The 22,655-nt window shown below is 42.0% G+C and overlaps 1 long non-coding RNA gene, 4 other non-coding genes and 1 pseudogene across 6 annotated transcripts; 2 read left to right on the top strand and 4 right to left on the bottom strand.

Annotated features, from left to right (window-relative positions):
• Positions 1 to 789: 789 nt before the first annotated feature.
• On the bottom strand, positions 790 to 8,231 carry LOC117088351. The gene is made up of 3 exons (XR_004439170.1): positions 7,951 to 8,231; positions 5,230 to 5,307; positions 790 to 1,097 (listed from the first exon to the last, which is right to left on the bottom strand). It is a non-coding gene; the product is annotated as an uncharacterized LOC117088351 (long non-coding RNA).
• TRNAS-AGA lies at positions 3,811 to 3,892 on the top strand. Its single transcript has one exon. It is a non-coding gene; the product is annotated as a tRNA-Ser (tRNA).
• Positions 4,356 to 4,428, top strand: TRNAR-ACG. Its single transcript has one exon. It is a non-coding gene; the product is annotated as a tRNA-Arg (tRNA).
• TRNAM-CAU lies at positions 6,521 to 6,592 on the bottom strand. The gene has a single exon. It is a non-coding gene; the product is annotated as a tRNA-Met (tRNA).
• TRNAW-CCA lies at positions 7,668 to 7,739 on the bottom strand. The gene has a single exon. It is a non-coding gene; the product is annotated as a tRNA-Trp (tRNA).
• Positions 8,232 to 16,018: 7,787 nt separating the features above from the next.
• On the bottom strand, positions 16,019 to 16,937 carry LOC117088321 (annotated as a pseudogene). Its single transcript, XR_004439161.1, has one exon. The product of XR_004439161.1 is annotated as a 60S ribosomal protein L6-like (transcript).
• Between the last annotated feature and the right edge of the window lie 5,718 nt (positions 16,938 to 22,655).

Genomic DNA, 22,655 nt, shown 5'->3' with positions numbered 1-22,655 from the left:
GCCTCTGGAGTAACTGAGACCACAGGCACACACCACCGGGCCTGATTAATTATTTTTCTATTTTTTTTTGTAGGGACCGATCTCCCTGTGTTGCCCAGGCCGGGGGAAGAAAGGGAGGCAGGCAGGAAGGCAGGCAGGAAGGAAGGAAGGAAGAATTAAAAGATGTCATGAGGAAATAATAAACAGCTGGGAGACTGTTCTAATGTGAAAGAACGTAAGGAAACATAAAAACTGACTCTAAAAATAGATAAATTTAAATAAATGCTTAGATGTTTTTATTCACTTATTTAGAGTTTCTTTCGGTCGCCCAGGCTGGAATGCAGTGGCGCGATCACTGTAGTAACCTCCTGAGCTCAAGCCATCCTCCCGCCTAAAATTCCGGAGTAGCTGGGATTACAGGAGCGCGCCACCAGGCCAGGCTTATTTTTTAAAATCTGTTTTGTACAGAGGCACAAGAGAAGAGCTTGTTTTGTTACCGGTGCTCCCAAACCCTGGGGTCAAGAAATCCTTCTGCCTCAGCATTCCCAAACGTTACAGGAGTGAGCCACTGCACCCAACCAGATATGAGATATTTTTAAAGAATTGCTTGATTTTTTAAAGTTTTGTTAATGATATTGTAGTTAAATAAAAGACGCATGTTTAGGCGACACATGTTTATGGATTTTGTTGTGATATATCATAATGTCTGCAAGTGAATTTCATGAGATTCAGCAGAAATAGGTAGATGAGACCAAGATGGCAAAATGTTAATTATTGAATGTGGGTGATGAGTATACAGAAAATTGCCTGTTCTTTCACATTCTTTATATGTTTGAAAGTTTTTACAATAAAAAATTTAATTTTTCAAGAAGGCTTGACAGAAGCTGTGCTATTTTTAAAAAGGCCATGAAGGATGAGCACTGGGGCTCCAAGCAAACGTGGCAGAGGTCAGGGTAAAGAAACCCTCACCATCTGAGATAGCAGTGGTCCTTTCACGTCTCAGGAGTTCCAGGCTCCCTTGACAGAGTGACCAGAAAAGGAGCTGAAAAGGTCAGACAGATGCAGAAGATGAAGACCTCCCATGTCATCGGCAATCTTCTCGCTAGGCCACAGGGTACCTTAAAGGCATTAAATGAGGTAAGGGACACAGTCAGAAACACATTTTATGTTAGTGCTAACTTAGCTCTACCTACATAATCTGCCCTCAACTACATTACTGGTGTTCTCTCTCATCACTGCCCTTCCCAGGACCCCTCCAAAAAGCAATGTTTCAACTATAGGGAAGTTTCTTCAGTTTCTCCCATATTCCATGAGGTTTAGGTTTGGAACACCACCTTACCCCATTTTCTCACCCAACGCCAATTTGTCTCATTTTAACACATCCTTCAGATCCAGATCTAAGCTTAAGTATAATGAATTCCAAAAATACTTATTAGGCACCTATGGAGGACTCAGAGGTAAAGAAGGTAAAACTGGAACCTTTCTTCGTGAAGTTTGGAGTCTAATTAAGTGACCCTCCAGGCAACCAACTAAAACCTTTGTGGTTGAGATTCAGAACTCTTCCTGTGGGCTACTTACTGTGTTCCGGCTGCACTTACTTGCACTCAGTTGTTTCATTGTTTTTTTTTTTTTTTTTTTTTTTTTTTTGAGACGGAGTCTCGCTCTGTCACCCAGGCTGGAGTGCAGTGGCCGGATCTCAGCTCACTGCAAGCTCCGCCTCCCGGGTTCACGCCATTCTCCTGCCTCAGCCTCCCAAGTAGCTGGGACTACAGGCGCCCGCCAACGCGCCCGGCTAGTTTTTTGTATTTTTTAGTAGAGACGAGGTTTCACCATGTTAGCCAGGATGGTCTCGATCTCCTGACCTCGTGATCCGCCCGCCCCGGCCTCCCAAAGTGAGTTGTTTCATTGTTAACTTCTGTAATCCTTTAGAAATCTCGCTCTGCATTGCATGAGCAGCACCTAGCAAAGTGCTTGGCTTTTGCTATTTCACATATACACAATTTGAAAAAATAGGCAATTCTCTGGCTCACTACCCATATTCAAAGTGCTTATTTTTATTCTAAAAAAAAATGAAAATTTTGTAAGAATAAAGAAATGAATATATCATTTAAGGGATCAGGAACCGGAGGCCAAAAGACTAAGAAGTTGTTGGAATAACTTATGAGAACTTTCTCATGAGTACTTCTAAGTACCTAAACTAAGTACCTCATTTTAAAAAGTGGTCTGAGTAGCCGGGCATGGTGGCACGCGCGCCTGTATTCCCAGCTACTAGGGAGGCTGAGGCAGGAGAATCGCTTGAACCCAGGAGGCCGAGGTTGCAGTGAGCCAAGATCGCGCCACTGCACTCCACAGCCTGGACGACAAAGCGAGACTCAGTTAAAAAAAAAAAAAAAAAAAAAGGTGGTCTGAGGGCTGGGGAAGAAGAGCCAGATTCGAGAGAGCTAATTAGGTTGAACTGAAGGCCTGATGGCACGGGAATCAGAGGTAAAAGGAAAAGAAGGTTCTTTGGTCTTGGTAGCTAGTCTTCGGTTTTGGTATCTTATCAAAAATTTGAATTGTTGGAGGAAATTCAAGTTTGAGGAAAAGAATGGAACATTCCTTTGGGGATGCATCGCTTTTGAGATCCTCACGGACATACAAGAAAAAAAAAAAAAAGACAGCTGTATATTCTGGAGCCCAGAGGAGAGAGGTCTGGAGTAGAGAAGATTTTCAGTCCATCCGCACATGAGCAGTAGTTCATCAATCATTCCTTACCCTTCTTCTGTTCATAGAGTTGGGCCATTGATGAAATACAGAATCCCTGACTTGCTCACTAATACTCACACATACATGCATAGTATTGTGGTAATGGTAGTGTAGTTTTAGAAACTGGGGTTCTGCTCTTCCTTTGGAAGTGCTCTTTGAATATAATTTCAAACTATTCACAGAATACCAGATGTAGTTGTTCTTCCCCTTGTGAGAGAAGGCCCCATAAACGAAAGACGATTTGACCCACAAAAATGTTTTTTACTTTCTAGTTTCATTCAGAAATGTTCTTCCAGGTGGTTAAAATATTCTGAGTTTTATGAAAAGACAGAAGATAACCTTCACTGTAGAACATTTTGATTAATCTAGATTCTGGGATTTTACAGGGATAGTTACAATTGCACTGACATTTGTTGAGCCGTTAGTATATCGCAGGCACTGGACTCTGTCAGAAAATATAGGAGATCCTCTATGGAACATCTTTGTTGTTTATTGAGGATAATTTTCTTTCTTTCTTTTTATTTATTTTTTTATTTTTATTTTTTTACCCCCGAGACGGAGTCTTGCTCTGTCGCCTTGGCTGGAGTGCAGTGGCGCGATCCTCGGCTCACTATAACCTCTGCCTCCTGGGTTCAAGCGATTCTCCTGCCTCAGTCTCCCGAGTAGCTGAGATTACAGGCGTGCACCACCACCTTGGCTATTTTTTTTGTATTTTTAGTAGAGACGGGGTTTCGCCATGTTGGGCAGTTTCAAACTACTGACTTCATGATCTGCCAGCCTTAGCCTTCCAAAGTGCTGGGATTACAGGCATGAGCCACCGCACCCGGTCTGAGGATGATTTTCTTACTAGGCAAAAATACGAGAATTTTAAAAGTTGTTGAAACATATTCCCGATTTGCATTATAAAAAAGATCCAAATAACATTCTTAGCGTATCATGTGTGTGTGTCTGAACTTGAAGTTTGTTGATTCCTTGCAAGTTTTATTCTTAGGACATGAATTTAGCTATTATTAAATCCCTAATAAAACGAGTACAGTATATGACGTATAGAATCAAGCAAGACATTTAAAGAACATTTTCTCACTTGTAGTCGTGGCCGAGTGGTTAAGGCGATGGACTAGAAATCCATTGGGGTCTCCCCGCGCAGGTTCGAATCCTGCCGACTACGGTAGTGGACTTTTGCATCTTCAAGTAGGTCCGATCGATATTCTACATGTAAAAAAGCCATTTGATCTTTTACAAGTTAACATTAAAATGGATTTCTTGGTGATTCAGGGCAGGACAACTTGAACTTATGTCTCAGAGGTCCTCAAAATGGATTTCTCATAGCCCAAAGTAAACCTCATCTCTGATCTTTTACAAGTTACATCATAATGGATATTTCATTGTTCAGGAAGGAATCATTGTGCACGAGGATGAATTTCTCATTACCCACGAAAGAATCATACTTTGTGAGTAAACCAAATCAAAGGAACAAATAAAACTATATTTTGTTTTAATTGGAGGGTTTTGGGTTCAAACTCCTTATGATCAGAAAGAAATAAAAGTTTCATATATTCATGTTTAGGGCGACGCAATAATCTCAAGACATTTTTTTTCTATAGGCGTAACGCGAGCATTCGCTTGTGGGAGGGCCAGTGGCGCAATGGATAACGCGTCTGACTACGGATCAGAAGATTCCAGGTTCGACTCCTGGCTGGCTCGTTGGGTTTTGGTGGAAACCTTGAAATTTCCATAAATGCTCCTTCCGTGGGTATTTTGTACATCTTATGTATTTTATTATTTTAATTTTTAAAAGAATTACACAAGATGATAAAAATTTTTATAATATAGACTCCAACTTCAGTTCACTGTTCTTTTACACACAGAAGTATTTTTTTTAAATCACATCACTAAATTGATAAGTTTCAGTACTGACCAATTTTCATATGCTTGATACAACTTAATACAGGGGGATTTTTATTTTCTTTTTTTTTTTTTTTTTTTTTGAGATGTATCACTGCATCGCCCAGGTTACAGAGCAGTGGCGTGATCTCAGCTCACCGCAACCTCCGCTTCCTGGGTTCAAGCGACTCTCCTATCCTTAGCCTCCAGAGTAGCTGGGATTACAGGCGTGCGCCAGTACACCCACCTAATTATTTTTGTATTTTTAAGAGAGGGGGTTTCGCCATGTTGGCCAGGCTGGTCTGGAACTCCTGACCTCAAGTGATCAGCCCGGCTCGCCCTCCCAAAGTGCTAGATTACAGGCGTGAGGCACCACGTCCGTCCGGGAAAACCTTGTGTCATTCTGTGAAAGTTATGATTGATAATTCACAAACAGAAAATTTCTAGATAGCAAACAATTTTGGGTTCTTTTCTATCATTTTTATATACACATAATTACAAGAATCATTTAAAACAAAAATCAACAGTCTCTGCTCCCTGTCCTCCAGCAATTTTTAAAGTTATTGAAACATATTCCTGATTTGCATTATAGAAAACACCCAAAGAACATTCTCTTCTTACCACATATGCGCCTGAACTTGAAGTTTGTTGATTCCTTCCAAGTTTTGTTGGCAGGACGTTAGCTCAGCTATTAAATTCCTGGTAAAGCGAGAGGTACAATATGTGACATCTAATAACATGTACAATGTTTAAGAAAACTTTTGGCGCCTGTAGTCGTGGCTGAGTGGTTAAGTTTACTTTTTAAACATTTTATTTAAATGGCTTATTTTAAAATTATTTACCTACGTATCTCTAAATAATATGTTTGTATGGCCCTTTTGTTGACTTTATATAAGAGGAGTAACTGGTTCATTTTCTTCTTCACACCCTAGGACCCCCGACACACACATGCTCCCTTTCTATGTCTTCTCATATGGTTATAGCACAATACATGATACTTTACTATTTGTAGCTTAAAATATGACAACTGTATAAAAATAGTTCAGCAGGTGAGCAAATAAATACATTGTTAAGTTTTCCTTTCCTCATAGTTTTTATTTTTCCCTAGCATTAGAACATAATTGTCTTTTCTTGTTGTTTACTGCTTAAGCTTCTAGGCATTTATCATTAATTCAACCCCATGCATTTCGTCAGTTGTCTAAACATCTCTCCAAAGGTTCAGAAGCTTTGCACAGTCTGTAGATTTCATCCTACTTTAAACGTGTCTCCTTATGCATCTGTATTAGTTTGAGTAAACAAAAAAATGATAAGAAGAGGAAAAGTGTCTCCTACAGCCTGCTCAAATCTGGACATGTCACTGTATGTCACATATTGTACCTCTCATTTTACTAGGCATTTAATAACAGGTGAGTTCGTGTCCTACCAATAAAACTCGAAAGGAATAGCTGAAACTACGTCTGAAGTTTGCTGTAAATGTTAGTGTTTGTAATTATGCAAAAACGGTTTAGAGTTTTAGTTTTGCTCTACCATTTACTAGCTGCATGACTTTGGGCAAGTTAACCTCTGCAAACCCCAACTTGCAGACAAACCCCAATTTGTCTCATTTGTAAAGTAAGAGTAATAGCATGTATTTACTTCGTATAATTGCGAAGAATAAATGATTCAGAACTTGGAATAGTGTATGATACCTATTAAGCGCTCAAACAATAAAAGCTAAAACTACTGCTTTTGTTGTTATTTTAAATCTATTTAGGATAGTAATGTATTGCAGCCAGAGAGGCAGATCTCTGAGAGAGATGCAAGTCAAGGTAAGTTCCCTTACGGTGTCATGAAAATTATATCAGTTTACTACTCCTATGAGGTAGATGTATTTTGGAAGGGGGAAAAACAAATCCAGAAAGAATAAGCTCCTTAGCAGAGGATGGTTTCGATCCATCGACCTCTGGGTTATGGGCCCAGCACGCTTCCGCTGCGCCACTCTGCTACCCTAGGAAATGGTCTCATAATTAATAATCACCTTTTTTCTAGTGTGTCAAGTTTCCAAATCGCAAAATTATGTTTTCTCTTCTTTTTTTTTTTTAAAAAAAACCAGAAATCTGTTCGTAATATGGCTATAGGCTTAGACTACTACTAAGAAAACAGTAAATAAGAAATAGGAAAAAGGTTATGTTGGGTACACTTCTCCGGTGTAACATCTGTCACTATGTATTGTGTGAATGTGTACAGTAAATACATAACAGACCGTCTGCTAATATTTCAAATGTCATGTTTTAAAGTCACTGTAAGTTATAGAAATTTAAACACTTCTGAAGAAATAAACGTACTTTCCCTTTTTTCCATGTTGTAATTTGCTAATTCATAATCTGTAGGGGGTCTGGAGCCACATGTGGGGAAAAAAACGGCACATTCATGCACATTTTCAGATACTACTATTAGGGAGTTCACGGAATATCTAGCCTTCTCTGATGTAATGGTTCATTCCCTGTATGAATTTGGGGAAGTAACTGCATTCAGGTTTTCTGCCTCTGGAAATCAAGTGACTTCTTCCGTGATTTGCAGGGAGGGTTGAGGAAATCGTAGAGATCCAAGGAAATTCTATGGAATCGCTTTCGCCTGGAAGAGCTGATCCAAATATGAAGCAGGTAAGCTTAGATCATCCACTCAAAGCAGACTAGGTCTCTGCGAAGATCTGCTAAGCTTCCGAGGATTGGAGAGACAGATATGGATGAAAAGATAAGGCCGCGGGCGTGGGAGTGAGAATGGAGAGAAGTCCAGGAGAGTTTAACAACAGGGATGAGTTGCTGAAGAGTATAATTCAGAAAGTTTGCAATAAAAGAGTGAAAATGTTTCTATAAACCCAGAAATAAGCCCCAAAATACCGTAACATATTCCTGTGTATATCTGCCTATTAAAAAAAGAGAATGGGGGCGTTTTGAGGAGGCTAAAGTAATTGAGTATACAAGTGCCTAGGAGAAGCAGGAAAAGCAACTTTTTTCCCCCTGTAATATGTAATGTACTCCCCGCCATACAGTTATCTGAGCCAGGGAGCTAAAAACCATTGACCCCGACGTGATTTGAACACGCAACCTTCTGATCTGGAGTCAGACGCGCTACCGTTGCGCCACGAGGCCTCTGGGGAACCTGTTTTTTATTTACCTGTCATTCTGATTCATGAAAATAATTTTGGTGCTGGTGAAGACCAGGTAGCTATTAACAGACACAAAATAATGCCTAGCTGCTTCCCTCTCGGTAAAATTGCTGTCCACCCGATCACTGATTTTCTCTGCCTCCGAATTGCTTCATTTTCACCTTTTCTTGTTTATATTTCATTTCGTTTCTTACCTAGTTTTCTCCGTATATTCCAAATATGGAAGTTTTGGGAGTTTCGTTGTTTTTATCTTTTTAGAAATAGATTCTGTTGAAGGTCAGTCGCTTTGGAATGGGGTTGTAGAGAGGAGGTAGTGAAGAGGGAATAACGAGGATCCTTCCTCCCCCGACTCCTCATTAAGGAACGCTGATCAAGGTGAGTTTTAAATTAGTTTCCAAAGTTGACTGCAGGTCACAACCAGTGTTTCCGTTAACGAATTCACGCGAGGGCTGGCAGGTTGTTTGTGCTGCATCTTTTCTGCGAGATAACAACGCCTCCCTATAGCCTCCGTTCTCAGCTGATGAGAGAGTTGATTTCATACACCGACAATTCTTCAGAATCAGATCACTGGATCTGAAACTGACCCTAAAAAGAACAAGAAATCCTGTCATCAGGAGTGAGTGGGTTATTCTGGCACTGTGTTTTGTTTGGCTGGTTAAAGAGTCTGCCTTGGGTAACCAGAGATCGGAATTTTCTAAAGTCAGCGGGGTTTGTCTGGGGACCTCGAATTTACATATAGACGATCTCCGCAAATAATGCAGGGGCCGCTTTGAACTCTTAGGAAAAGATATTCCAAACAGTGGTCCACTGCTATAAAACACGCATCTTTCACTGAAAATGAAGGTCCCCCCCCTCCGCCGCCCCGCCCCACAGTTTCCCCCCGCCTTGCTATGGACTAGAGAAAGATTTCCCTTTCTTAATTCTGAAAAATCCGTCCAAAGCCCAAGGGCTCCAGCTGGCAATTAAGAACCATAAACACTGAATTGAAGAAGTTTGTGTTTAACCTGTAGATATCATAGTAGCTTTGGTAGGTTGTGTGCTGTTATTCGACTGTTAACAAGCTAAGGTAGTCATTCTACGGATTCGTGGAAAGAGATTGGGGGCTTGGGTGAGGGATGCGTTGGGAATCAGAAGCAGTGGGAGACGAAATGAAACGGGCGTTTCAGAATATAAATAACCGAGGGCTTAGGAGGATCTGCAGCAGGTTACAGAATGAAAGGATATTCCAGATTTGGTGTTGCCAGAGAATCCAGTGTGATCTGCTGTTGACTGAAAGTTGAAATACATACTTTTCTCATCTATAAAATTGTGATAACAATAATATCCACCTCACAGGATTGTTGTGAGTTTATTTACATAATGTGCGCTAAAAGAGTTTATACATGCTTAGAACAATGCTTGGCACATCAATTGCTCTCAATAAATGTTAGTATCACTCTAAAGTTTGGTGAAATTCTTACTTTTTTTGTTTGTTTGTTTGTGTTTGTTTGTTTGGTTTGTTTTGTTTTCAGAGACAGGGCCTCTCTCTCACTCGCTGTTACCATGCAGTGGCTCCAACACAGCTCACTGAAGCCTCAACCTCCAGGGTTCAAGCCATTCTCCTGCCTCAGGTTTCCTAGTAGATGGGACTACAGGGCCACTACTCACAGCTAAAGTTTGGTGACATTCTTAAATGCATTTGCTCACACCACCAGCCTCATTCAGCATAGAGTGTAGTAAAATTTACACTTATCATTTCTTGATTTCTTCCATAAATTTACATTTCGGTGTTAGCAAACAATTAAATACATTTGATCATTTTAGTTGTTAGAATTTTTCTGTAATGAGGATTAAAAAAAAGTAAAAATGGTCATCATCCCAGGTTGCAGCTAAAATTGGACAAGACATTGACAGCATCCAGCTGTGGAGAAACCTGGAAATGAACACCGATTTAGATCAGCGACTGGAATGAAAAACTCAGTGAAATACTTTAACTTATAGAAGTTTATTCACTCATTTAATTGGTATTTAATGGTGATTCACAACACAGCAGATTTCTGTCTGGTTATTTATAATGCATTGTTTCTAACATAGCAGCTAATCTGGGCCCAGCATGGTGGCTCACTCCTATAATCCCAGCACTTTGGGGTGCCGAGGCGGGTGGATCACTTGAGGTCAGGAGTTCAAGACCAGACAGGGCAACATGATAAAACCCCACCTCTACTAAAAAATTCAAAAATTAGCCAGGTGTGCCTGTGAGCCCAGCTACCTGGGTGGCTGGCTGAGGCACAAGAATCACTTGAGCCCATGAGGTAGAGATTGCAGTAAGCCAAGATCATGCAACTGCACTCCAGCCTGGGCGACAGAGCGAGATCCTGTAAAAAAAAAAAAAAAAATTATGAAGGCCTGTTTCTTTTCCCATCAGAAACACAGCTAATCTACATTTCCGATCCTCCCTTGTACTTAGATGTGGCCATGTGGCTGAGATACGGACAATGAAATGTGGGAAGAAGTCTTGGTTTAGGAAAACTTCTCATGAGTGTTCCTTTCTCTTTCTGTTGGTCAAATGCTGAAAATCCAGTGGAGAACTCCATGATCCTAGAGCCAAAGCCACTCAATGATCTCTTGGTGATTGCTGGTAAGACCAACCAGAAAACCTGCATTAGATGTTGCCTGAGGGAAAAAAGGCATTTATTGAGTTTAAAAACTGAGACTTATAGTTATAGCTGTGTTATAGCAACTCCATTATATAATAACACAAGTGTTATAGCTAATGGTATCACTAGCTGCTATTCATAACTAATATAACAATGCTTTATTTCCCCTTGCTCATTTGTCTCCCATGTTTTAGTGCATAAACTAATCTCATAATTACAGTCTTCTCATAAAACACCATGTAATAAGGTAACTAGAATCATTAACATGTACATGATAAACATATGGCAGAAAATACAATTTTCCAAAATTCTAAAAATCATTATCTCATTTAATAATGCACCATTGTTTGTAAATTAATTAGGATATCTTCCGCACTTTACTTTCTCACTCTAAAAAACCAAGCTGAGCAGATATATAAATAGATAATACTCTTTAGTAAACGCAATACAAGGCTGAATGTGGTGGCTCACACCTGTAATCCAAGCACTTTGGAATGCCAAGGCACACAGGTCCCTTGAGCCCAGGAGTTTGAGAACAGCCTGGGCAACATGGCAAAACCCCATCTTTACAAAAAATACAAATATTAGTAGGGCATGGTGGTGCACACCTGTAGTTCTAGCTACTCAGGAGGCTGAGGTAGAAGGATTGCTTGAATCCAGGAGGTCGAGATTGCAGTGAGCCAAAATCGTGCCACTGCACTCTAACCTGGGTGACAAAGTAAGACCCTGTCTCAAAAAAAGAAAGAAAGAAAGAAAGCTGGGTGTGGTGACTCACGCCTATAATGCCAGCACTTTGGGAGACTGAGGTGGGCAGATCATGAGGTCAGGAAATTGAGACCACCCTGGCTAACACGGTGAAATCCCATCTCTACCAAAAATACAAAAAAAAAAAAAAAAAAATTAGCCGGGTGTGGTGGCACGCGCCTGTAATCCCAGCTACTCGGGAGGCTGAGGCAGGAGAATCGCTTGAACCTGGGAGGCAGAGGTGGCAGTGAGCTGAGATTGCACCACTGCACTCCAGCCTGGGTGACAGAGCGAGACTCCGTCTCAAAAAAAAAAAAGAGTAAATGCAATACTACCTTAAAAAGGTTATATTAATGTGGACTTCATTCTAGGTATAATCTTATTTTAGCTTGACTCAGATTTCTTCCCACTCTCATCAAAGTAAATATATTTTTAAATTTATTTTTTAAGAAATTAGTAAATTTCAATCCCACATTTGTTTTTTTGTTGAACTCCTTACTGTCTTGGTCATTTCCAGATGGGTATACTGGTAAATGTTTAACAACCAGCTCTTGAGGGAAAGACACTATCTTAGCAAGTAGTGCTTGCAAATTCTCTCTCCATAACTGATTCAAACTACAGATGCAGAGTCACTGAATGTTAAGTTGGGAAGAGATGTGCATAGTTGGCTCCTGTGAGCCAGTACAAGGGGCTCTATTGTACCACCAAGGTCTAGTCTATAGTTTTTTCAACAGTAATGACACTTAGAATAAACTAAGTGTCTTAGCCTGTTTGTGTTGCTATAAAGGAATAACTGAGGCTGGATAATCTTAAAGCAAAGAGGTGTATTTGGCTCGTGGTTCTGCAGAATGTACAAGAAGTATGGTACCAGCATCTGCTTCTGATGAGGGCCCCAGGAAGCTTCCACTCATGGTGGAAGGTGAAGGGAAGCCAGTATATAGAGATGGCATAGTGAGACAGAGAAAACGAAAGAAAAGGAGACAGCAGGCTCTTTTTAACAACCAGTGCTGTGAAAATGAAGAGTCAGAACTCACTCCTTCCAGTGAGAATAGCACCAAACTATTCATGAAGCACCTGCCCCCATGACCCAAACACCTCCCCCAAGGCCCTGCCTCCAACATCAGGATCACATTTCAGCATGAGACTTGGTGGGGTCTAACAAACCACATCCAAACCATAGCACTGATGTTTATTAAGCATTTATTATGTGCCAATAATATTTCTCTGAATTTTTATATGCTGACATATAATATATTCCATCTTTACAATAAGCCTGTGAGGTTGGTGCTGAAAACATAAAAAATTGCCCAACATGTAGAAACTAAAAGCTAGGGCAATTGAACATACACAATTCTGACACACACAAAAATTGTTTTTGTTTATGTTGTTGCACCGTATAAACAATGATCACACAAGGCCGTTGTGTTACCTGAGGTGGAACAAGATAAAGACAAGATCACTCCATAATTACATATGACACAGGAAAGAAATAAGAACACTCTACACCCATAAAAAAAAGTAAATACCCCTTTTCCAGGATAGTAGAGTGACTATGATTTCTTACCAATGACATCCCCAGCCCCACTTTAATTCTTCTCCTGCCTCCTAAATAAAAATTCAAAAAAGTGACTCACACTCAGTTACTAAACTGCTCCACCTCCTGACCACACCCAGTCCAGAGCTGATATTTGATTCCCTTACACTCTCCCTAGAATAGTAAGCTTCTCCCAACCCCCCCTTACCTAGATGCCTTACTATTCCACCAGTGTTCATTCGCTCTTGCTGTAGCAAGTGTAATAAACCTAGCTTTGTTTGACCACAAGTGTGTTCCTAGAGGTCTTCGGTCAGCAGACTTTAACAGTGTCAGTAGTTTCATTTTACAGAAGAGAATATTAAAGTTTAAACTGAAGAGTTAGGGAGCCTGTTGTTTGAGATAAGATTTCATACAAGAGATCACTTTACCTTCCTGCAAGGAGCAGATGATCCAGGCTGAACTTATAAGACATCGTCACAAAGAGCAAAATGAACTGGCTACCAAGATAAGGATTCACAGATGGGTAACCCAGAGATTAAAATAGCCACAACAAGAAGCTATTATCACCCCTAAGGATGGAGGGGCAGCGGGAAGAGGCCATGTTAGAGCCCAGAGTGGGAGGTAGAAGGGTGACAGTGGTCTGCAGGAAATGACCCATCAGGAGCTAGAATTCCAAGGGGAGAATCTCAGACCTTGAAATGGATGCAGTTATTGCAGGCAATGCTACAGGAAGCAGAAAGAAAGAATATCCTGGCCTCAGAGTTCCTCTTGAATTCCAACCTTTTGTCGTTCTCCCATTGGCTAACCCTACCCAGAAGCCAGAAGGTAAGGATGCTCAGAGCAGAGGAAGGATGGGGAATGAATCTGACAACAAAAAGCCAACTTGATTTACAAGACAACTTGATTGACACCTCCCAATTATGATCAAATTATTAAATCTACTGAAAATGTTTTAATGCGGTCGGGAGCATGGCTATAATCCCTGCACTTCAGGAGGCCAAGGCGGGTGGATAACTTGAGGTCAAGAGTTCAAGACCAACCTGGCCAACATGGTAAAACCCCATCTCTACTAAAAATACAAAAATTAGCCAGACATGGTGGCATGCACCTATAGGAAGTACTCAGCCGCTAAATCCAAGGCTGAAAAGAAAAAGAAGGAGAAGGTTCTTGCAACTCTTACTAAACAGTTGGTAGTGATAAGAATGGCGGTCCCAGCTATAGTCCCAGCTACTCAGGAGGCTGAGGCACAAGAATCACTTGAACCCAGGAGGTGGAGGCTACAATGAGCCAAGATCGTGCCATTGCTCTGCATCCTGGGTAACAGAGGGAGACTCCATCTCAAAATAATAATAATAATAATAAATTGATAATAATAAAAATGTTTTAATGAATGTATAAGTGAGTCTTCTCATTAGAGTTTGCTCTTTGAACTAATTCCTTCTAATATGCAGATTCTAATCATAAGAACTCCAGTATAACACAGGGTTATATTTAATATGTATTTATAGAAGTGCCTAAGTTTTATAGCATAAAATCACAGGGAACAACAAATTACAAATATTCAATTTTAAAAAGTTTTCTTTTCTTTTCTTTTTTTTTTTTCTAGCTCTGTTGCCCAGGCTGGAGTGCAGTGGCACAATCTTGGCTCACTGCAGCCTCCGCCTCATGGGTTCAAGCAATTCTTCCGCCTCAGCCTCCTGTGTAGCTGGGATTACAGGTGCACGCCACCTCGCCAAGCTAATTTTAGTATTTTTAGTAAAGACGGGGTTTCACCATGTTGGCCAGGCTGGTCTTAAACTCCTGACCTAAGTGATCCACCCACCTCAGCCTCCCAAAGTGCTGGGATTACAAGCATGAGCCACAGCGCCCGGCCAAAAAGTTTTCTTTTCTAAGACATAATTATCAAGTATGTAAAACATTCCACATCCCAAGTATAAAAACAGTAATAATTCACTTATGAAAGAGTGGCATTTTAATAGTAGGATAGTTTGATGGTTTGGCAATAGGATTTTTGTTGGTTTATATTCAATATAAAGCACTTTAGCAAAAAAAAACCAGGCCATGATAAGCTAAAGGTCAGTTCCTTCACTAGATTTCCTTTCTTTGAGCAAAAAACTTTTAAAAACTTTTTTTGTAGAGTTCAAAAACCAGGCCTCATAAAACATCTCAAATATCCAACAGTCATTAGGGTAGATCAAGGGTCAGGAAACATGCCTGCAGGCCAGATGTGGCCTACTACCTGTTTTTGTACTGCCTACAGCTGTTTTTACATTTTTAGATTGCTGAATATAAATTAAAAGCAGAATAATCATCTGTGCCACATCCGTTATATGAAATTCCAATTTCATTTCCCATAGATAAGGTTTTACCGGGACATAGCCACGTCCATTCATCTATGGCTGCACTACAAGAGCAGTTACGAAAGACATAGAAGGACCTGCAAATCCAAAAATGTAGCAGAAAATACAAAGAAAAAAAGAGTTCAGGCCTCTGCACCAGAGGAAGGTGTTTTCTTGCAGACAGAGGCAGCTGTTCCCCACAGCATCAGATGCATCTCCAGAATTTCTTTCTTATTCTGGTGTTAGCACAGGTGTCAGTAAGCAGAAAGATTCAGAAACTTCCAACACCAAGGTCACAGCCTGTGGGAGACCTGAACTTGGGGTGTCCCCTAGTTCCAGCTGACTCCTCTGCTTGTCATCTTCACTCCCTCTACTCAGTTTCCCAGCTGTGATGAGGCCCAGCTGGAGCTCTGTGCTTGAGCTCCACAGTCCCCACTGTATCCTTGTAATAGTATGATACATTCCTTTTTTCTTCTCCTTAATTGAGTTTGAGTTGCATTGTTAGAAACAAAGTATTAGGATATGAAAACCACTTTTGTGTATGTGTATATTTGTTACTTTAGAAAAAACATTCTTTCCATTTTGCAGGGAGGGTAGGCCAGTCGGCAGAAAAGTAAACTGGCTCTTTTGTGGTTCTAGATCAGTGATCCATCCATCCATTCATTTATTCATTCAACAAATATTTATTGTTGGCCTAATGTGTGCGAAGCACTTTTCTAGACCCAAGGGATACTACAGTTAACAAACAAATGAAAACAAACAGATTCCTCTGTTGGGTGTTACTATGCCTGGATATGATCCTAGAGACAATCATAGCCATCTTATGACCATGAAGGGAGCTAAGCTGATGCATTACATTAACCTTGCAAAATGTAAAGACGGAAAGAACCTGGGTCTTTAATGAGGATACATTGGAATTGCCCTCTGTGTTGTCAGGGTTAAAATGCAAACAATCGAATGCACTTCAGATTGTTTGAACAGGAAAAGTTCTTTTTTCTTTCTTTCTTTCTTTTTTTTTTTTGTAGTTAGCTATTTAATGAGGTTCTTAAGACATTTAGAACACCAATTTGTGAGGATAAATTCCATTCGTCAGGGAAAACACAGATCTCAGGTAGCCCTGGAGCTGAGGAACACCTTTGATTTTTGGTAAAATTTGTGAGTCCACAGCTTTCTGATCAATCTTGCGCTGCTCTGTAATCTCGTATTTCTGTTTTTTTGTGTGAAGATCTCACCTTCCTGGTGTCTGGGCTTCCGCAGCTTCTTCTTTTTGAAGTAAGCATCAGTACGACGTTTTGGGATTTTTACATTGCTGATATCGATTTTGGTTGAGGCGGCAATGACAAATTTCTGGTGTGTTCTTCGTAGAGGAATTCGATTGAGGACCAAAGGTCCAGTCACAAGTAACAAGCCACTAGCCAGCTGCTTCAGGAAAACCACCCTCTTGCCCCTGTGGTGTCCGGTGAGGATGATCAGAATGGCCCCGGGGGTAATGCTGGCTTGCAGTTTTCTCACGTGCTGACTGAAGGGTTTTTTGCCGTGGCTCAACAGCTTTCGAGGCACATCTTCAGTAGGATAATAGCTAGGCATTTTGCGAAGTTTAGCCACCCGGGTACCGCCGTTCTTGTCACTACCAACTGTTTAGTAAGAGTTGCAAGAACCTTCTCCTTCTTTTTCTTTTCAGCCTTGGATTTAGCGGCTGAGTACTTCCTCTTGTACATGGCCTTTCTGGAATACATGGCAGATCAGGAATACCTGCCAATTCCTCTGACAGGGACAGGGTTGCGGCTGCAATGGGGCTTCCCCTTCTTGTGCTTCTTAGCCTTGAGGTTACCCTTTTTCACCTTGCCACCAGCATCAGCCTTCTTGGCTTCGGGTTTCTTCTCTTTAGTATCTGGCTTCTCAACTTTTTCACCCGCCATCTTGCAAGATCAGGAAAAGATTTTTTACAAGAAATTTTGTAACATTTCTATGTTGAGCCTTTGGATTGACTTCCAATGCCACACTGCAGAACTGGATCACTGAGGGAGCTGCTGGCTCCTCTAAAATCACTACAGTGTCACCACCACGGGCTACAGCATCACTGCCACAATCAAGAAAACCACCACCATCAGAAAGCTCCCGCCTGCTGCCAGCTCCAGAACCATGCAGCACCTGCATCAACACCAGTAAAACAGCTGCCTTATGGCCTGCCTCTCAAGTCTTAAAAATCCATTATGGGTCACTGGAGACTCTGCTAACAACAGTACACAGGAGAACCAAACAACAGTTGAAACTGCAGAAATGCAGTCCCCGCCTCATTTCTATCCTCCAAATTCCATGTGACTACATCTGATTTGCTAGATATAGTTTGTTTAAGCTACATTTTTCTTCCAAATCATGACTGCCTGAGAACCTGAGAGATGTAGTTTTTTGTTTTCCTGCCTCTACAATACAGAAAAGATCACTAGGAGGAGGGAGAATGACTGTGGCATGCCACCTTACTAGAGTCTCTCCATGTCCTACCTGAGAATGTCTTATGAATTGAGAAAACTCTTCTTTATTGTTTAAGCCAATAAATCAATCTGACACTCCAGGGTATGAATTCAGTTCATGCCAGAATTTAGGCCTTCTGAGCCCCAACCCTGTTCTCCCACACCTACCACTCCTCACTAACTTTGGTTTTCATACCCCTCCCTTCTCTCATGTGTGGTAGTCACAATATTCAACTAAAGAACTCAGAGATGAGACTTTCCAGAGAAGAGGGTATCACAACCAAGTTAAATCTATAGAGGTCTTCCTTAACAGACAACTGAAACAGAACTTCTGAGATCTGGTGAATTCAGCAAGAAACACAGGACTGACTTAGTTTCTTTCTCCATGGGTGAAGATAGGAAGACAAGTTTCTCAGACGGTAAAGGGAGATGCTTTAAGAAAGAAACTAAGGCCGGGCGCGGTGGCTCAAGCCTGTAATCCCAGCACTTTGGGAGGCCGAGACGGGCGGATCACGAGGTCAGGAGATCGAGACCATCCTGGCTAACACGGTGAAACTCCGTCTCTACTAAAAACACAAAAACTAGCCGGGTGAGGTGGCGGGCGCCTGTAGTCCCAGCTACTCGGGAGGCTGAGGCAGGAGAATGGCGTAAACCCGGGAGGCGGAGCTTGCAGTGAGCTGAGATCCGGCCACTGCACTCCAGTCCGGGCGACAGAGCGAGACTCCGCCTCAAAAAAAAAAAAAAAAAAAGAAAGAAAGAAACTAACAAGACCTTCTCCATCTGGTGAACTGTCCTTGACAATACCCTTATTTTGGGTTCCTTCCTAGTTACTCTTCCAAAGAAAATGACTTTCCCATTTCCATCCCCAAGTAACTAAAATGTCTAGATTTCCTGTAGAAACAATGGCATACTTCAGCAACTACCATATGCTGATCATTGTTTAGGAATGCACAAAATAAATCATTCTTGTAGAAGATGTTTATTTTCAGTCTTTAAATGAAGTCTCTCTTAATAATAGGCTCAATTCAAAATCATCTTCTAGTTTTTAAAAATTTATAGATACGTGGACTTTCAGAACATGTTTTCTAAAAAGACCTGAACCACCTTTTTATGGATTCAGTTTTGTGTCCCCCAAAATTCATATGTTGAAATCCTAATCTTAGTACCTCAGAATGTAACCTTATTTGGATATAGCTTTGGGAGGACCCAAGGCAGAGTTGTAGGGTATAGGGGAAGCTGTGAATGCTTCCTGCTTCCTCTGGGTGTGAATGTGGCTGATGGGTTCAGAGGCTGAGGATACCTCTCCAGGATATTGAGGAAAGAAGCCAGGATTTTAGTGGTTCTGAAATCAGAAACCAGGGCACAAGAACGCAGAGGGAGATACCCTAGTGGACAGACGACCAGGGAGGGCCAGCAATTATTTTCCATGCGTGGACACAGCAGCGGTTTTCTCTTCATGTCCAAACTGATATACCATCTGAGGAAAAGGAGGAGCCCAAAATTAATTAGTAAAGCCCTGAATTGACTAGGACGAAGACCATTGACTCAGGAGTAGCCTGGTTTGACTAAGTTGAAGGATATGCCATTAAGCGGGAAGGGGCTGAGGATGGAAACAAAGCTCAGTTTGTATTCATATAAACGTACAGGCACACGCCATCACGCCCGGCTAATTTTTGTATTTTTACTGGTCAGGCTGGTCTTGAACTCCCGAGCTCGTGATCAGCCCACCTCGGCCTCCCAAAATGCTGGGATTACAGGCGTGAGCCACCACGCCTGTCGACGTTTCTAGGAGCAAAACATGTGCATTTCAGCTTTTGAGGTTCCCTGCTGTGCACAGCCCTCAGCTTGCCATCTATAGGCCGCTGCATTGGCAGGGGTTGAGAGGGTGAGACTTTCTCGGGCCCAAGGCACATGCAGTGATGCATATCGGCCACGAGGGGACGGCGAAGCCTAGAGATAGAGAGAGAGACAACTGAGAAATGAGGTGGAAGAGGCGGGAGGAGGGAAAAAGCTGGGGAGGGAGGAGACGGGATGGGCAAGTAGGGATGGAGAGGAACAGAGAGAGGGAGGGAGGGGAGGAGATGATAGAGTGAGGGAACGAGGAGGAGACCAGGAGGACTTGTGGGGGGAAAGAGGAGAGAGCAGAGAAAAGGTGAGGAGTGGGAGGAGGGAGAGGAGAGAGGGAGGAGGGGGAAGGAGGAGAAGGATGGAGTAGGAGGGAGAGAAAGAGGAATGAGAAGTGAAAGGAGCAGGGGAAAAGGGAAAGCAAATTACTGAAGGGGAAAAACAGTTCTCTGGACAGCAGTTAGTGACAGTTGTAGGGTACTTTACAATTTACAGTGTGTCACAGATACTGGCTCATGTTTCCCTCACAGTAACAGCCCAATTAAGCAGTAAGCAGTAATTGCTGTCCACATATTATTTTCAATCTGAAATGTTATTTTTAACAAAACATACGTTATATATGACAAAATAAAGAGAAATATTGGAACAAGTGTACAGACTAGTGAACATTTACTACATTTTAGTTTAGTTTTGAGACAGAGTTTCACTCTTGTTGCCCAGGCTGAAGTGCAACGGCGCTATCTTGGCTCACTGAAACCTCCGCCTCCCCAGTGCAAGTGATTCTCGTGCCTCAGGCTCCTAAGTAGCTGGGATTACAAGCATGCGCCACCAAACCTGGCTAATTTTTTATATTTTTAGTAAAGACAGGGTTTCACCATGTTGGCCAGATTGGTCTTGAACTCCTGGCCTCAAATGATCCAGCCACCTCGGTTCCCCAAAGTGCTGGAATTACAGGCATGAGCCACCAAGCCCGGCCTTGTTTTTTGACAAAGGGTCTCAAAAACCAAGCCTCTGTTGCCCAGGCTGGAATGCAGTGACACAATCACAGCTCACTGAAGTTCCAAACTGCAGGGCTCAAGTGATCCTCCCACCTCAGCCTCCATAGTAGCTGGGACTATAGGCATGAGCCACCATGCTCAGCTAAATTTTTTTTTTTTTTTTTTTTTTTTTTTTACTTTTCGTAGACAGGGTCTTCCCAGGCTGGTCTTAAACTTCTGGGCTTAAGCGATCCTCCCATCTCAGACTCACAAACTGCCGGGATTACAGGTGTGAGCTACATTTCACAGTCTCTTTAAATGCATTTCTATGTTAATTCTCATGTCTCTGAATAGTGTGTCACCAAAAAGCATGCTGTCTAAGCATGTCAGAGCTCAACCACAGAGGCAAAGGGACAGAGCAGTATGCAAAACTCAACAGAAGTGCATTCTCAAGGAGTTGGCATGCTAATGGTACAGAGAGAAAATAAGTAACATATATAATGTCAGATGATGACTTAAATGTTATGGAGAAAAATTAAGCATAGGCATGGAAGAAGGATAAAAAGGGGCAGGGGAGAGGGAAGTGATTAGGGAGGGTTTTAAGCTGCCTCCTCATCTATCAAATGGGAATAATAGCCCCTACCTGCAGGCAACACACCCTCTTTCATCATCCTTGGACTCCTGTCAGGGAGTCAGCCGGGGCAGTACCCGGGGGAGTCATCTTACCTCTCCCCTCCGGCAGGTCTCCAATAGGGAAGGAGGGATGGTTACTGTACATGTTCCCTTCACAATTTCAGATCTTTATAACTGGAAGCCTCATTCTAAATGACTAGAAAGAGATCCTGAGGGGCTTCAAAACCTCATTTAGGGTATTTTCAGACCCATGACCCCAACTAAGCAGGTATCCAATCCCTTTTGAACATTGTTCTCACCTCTCAGCAGGAAAAAAACAAAAACAAAAACAAAAAAACGGAAAACCCAAAGCTCTGTTCTCAAAAAGGCTAGCGAGGAAGTGGATGGAGCCCACAGGGACAAGGCAAGCCATCCTTTTAAAAGACCAAGGAATGAGGCTGCACCAGACCTTGGCTGCCTTTGGGACCCTGAGACAGGGACAGGAAGGGCATGACTCAGTCCCTGTAGAGTGTTAGGATTAAAAAAATTGAGACCACAGGAAAGAAATCTACTAACTGAAGTTAGCTAAAGGAGAGTAATAAAGGACCCCAGGAGAGACAATCTATCTTCATAGTGAGATTTGAGGGAATGTCTTCCTATCTACACCAGCACTGACCCCAATTCATTCAAGGGGGGCAGAAGGGGTGGCTGTCTTAATAATCCCATTTCATATCTCAGCGTGCCCCTGATATTAGAAAAAAGTTACAAAAACTATAACTAGATAGAGCCAACAACTCTCTCCCACACGCTGGTGGAACTTGCCTTCTGGGTGTTCAACAACAGAGATGCAGAGGCTGATACCAAAGAGGACAAGAGGGCCAAGAAGACAGCCAGTCTTTTGGCTCTCACCCTCCTGAATCAGTAGGAAACCCAGATGGGGCCCACCAAGAAAAGGCCCTGCAACTCCCCTAAAGTCACTGGAAACCCCGACTAGGGAGATCTCGGAGGCTAGACACTAAGCAGTGTGCCATATGCAAAGGAAGAGGGTCACTGGAAAGGGGAATGTCTCCAGTGAAATTAGTGGAAGTTGCAAGAGTGGCAAGACCATGCCCTGCCCAGGCAGATGGTGCAAGTAGCCGAGCAAGGCTGCTGAAAAGAGCCAGGAGGCTCCTCACCCGGCCCTGCAATTCTCCCTGGAGGAGCCCCAGCTGACCTTAACAGTAAGAGGGGAGAAAATCTTAGTTGAAACAGGGGCTGTCCACTCAGTCTTGAATACCCAGCAAGGAAGTTTATACAAAAATAAATGCACTATTATGGGAGTAGAAGGGAAATCACAGAACAAATTCTTTATGGAACCATTAGAATGTGATTTAGATGGGTCAGTGATGTCACACGCTTTCCTCTTTGCCTGAGTGTCCTGTTTCACTATTAGGATAAGACTTGTACAAGCTGAGGGTAACCATATACTTAAAAGGAAAGGAATTGTAAATTGAAATTCTTGAAAATAGGGGCCATCTATAGCCCTGGCCTTCCTACCTCCTGAGAAGGGCGGGTCAGCCAGAGGATCTGACTTACCTGAGATGGATCCTCAAGTATGGACAACTCAGGAAGTTGGAAGGGCCAGGACTAGCCCCCCTGTGATTATCAAGCTGAAACCAGGATGTCGCTACCCAAATGAGAGGCAATACCCCTTGAACCAGGAGGAACTTTAGGAATTAAGCCTGTCATAGACAATTTATTT

This window comes from Trachypithecus francoisi, unplaced genomic scaffold (genome assembly GCF_009764315.1).
Source record: "Trachypithecus francoisi isolate TF-2019V2 unplaced genomic scaffold, Tfra_2.0 Lachesis_group10, whole genome shotgun sequence".
Lineage (NCBI taxonomy): Eukaryota > Metazoa > Chordata > Mammalia > Primates > Cercopithecidae > Trachypithecus > Trachypithecus francoisi.
Note: the sequence above shows the minus strand (reverse complement) of the source record. Positions and strands in the feature narration are given on the sequence as shown.